Source organism: Lathyrus oleraceus, chromosome 7 (assembly GCF_024323335.1).
Source record: "Lathyrus oleraceus cultivar Zhongwan6 chromosome 7, CAAS_Psat_ZW6_1.0, whole genome shotgun sequence".
Classification (NCBI taxonomy): Eukaryota; Viridiplantae; Streptophyta; class Magnoliopsida; order Fabales; family Fabaceae; genus Lathyrus; species Lathyrus oleraceus.
Window position 1 is genome coordinate 502,396,424 of NC_066585.1, and position 880 is coordinate 502,397,303.

Genomic DNA, 880 nt, shown 5'->3' on the forward strand with positions numbered 1-880 from the left:
TAGGTTGATTTGATCTAGGGGCTTGATAACTAGGTCTCGGAGGTGCATTATTTTGAATAGAGTTATTATTTTTATAGGAGAAGTTTGGGTGATTCCTCCATCCAGGGTTATAGGTATTCGAGTATGAGTTCCCTTGGGTGTAGTTCACTTGCTCAGAGTGGGTTTCGTTTAATAGACTGCATTCTGCAGATTGGTGTCCTTTGGTTCCACATATCTCATAATCCGATGAAACTGCGGCTACAGTATTCGGGTTTATGCACATATGCTCGACTTTGAGGGCTAATGCGTCCATTTTAGCTTGCATCATGTCTATAGAGCTTAGTTCATGCACTCCTCCTTGGGCTTCCTTCTTCTCAACTTTCGCTCGTTCGACTCCCAATGATTGATGGTTTTGAGCCATATCTTCGATGAGGGCACTAGCTTCAGGATAAGGTTTGTTCATCAGAGCACCGCCTGCGGCAGCGTCGATGGTCATCTTTGTGTTGTAATGAAGTCCATTATAGAAGGTTTGAATGATTAACCAATTTTCTAAACCATGATGTGGGCATGCTCGTAACAACTCTTTATATCTCTCCCAAGCTTCGAACAGCGATTCTCCTTGATTTTGGGTAAATCTAGTTATATGGTTTCGAAAAATGGCGGTCTTACTCGGGGGAAAATATCTAGCAAGAAAAACTCTTCTAAGGTTATCCCATGATAGGGTGGAAGGGAATCTAACCATGATAGGGCTTTATCTCTTAGGGAAAAAGGAAATAATCTTAAACGTATTGCCTCAGGAGAAGCTTCATTGGTTTTAAAAGTATCTGCTAATTGAAGAAATATTTTTAAATGTTGGTTAGGGTTCTCGGTAGTGAGACCCGCGAATTGTCTCTGTTGCACT

The 880-nt window shown here is 41.4% G+C and overlaps 1 non-coding gene across 1 annotated transcript; it reads left to right on the forward strand.

The window, feature by feature from the left end:
• Positions 1-530: 530 nt before the first annotated feature.
• LOC127108964 (small nucleolar RNA R71) lies at positions 531-637 on the forward strand. The gene has a single exon (XR_007796457.1). It is a non-coding gene; the product is annotated as a small nucleolar RNA R71 (small nucleolar RNA).
• The last annotated feature ends 243 nt before the right edge of the window (positions 638-880 follow it).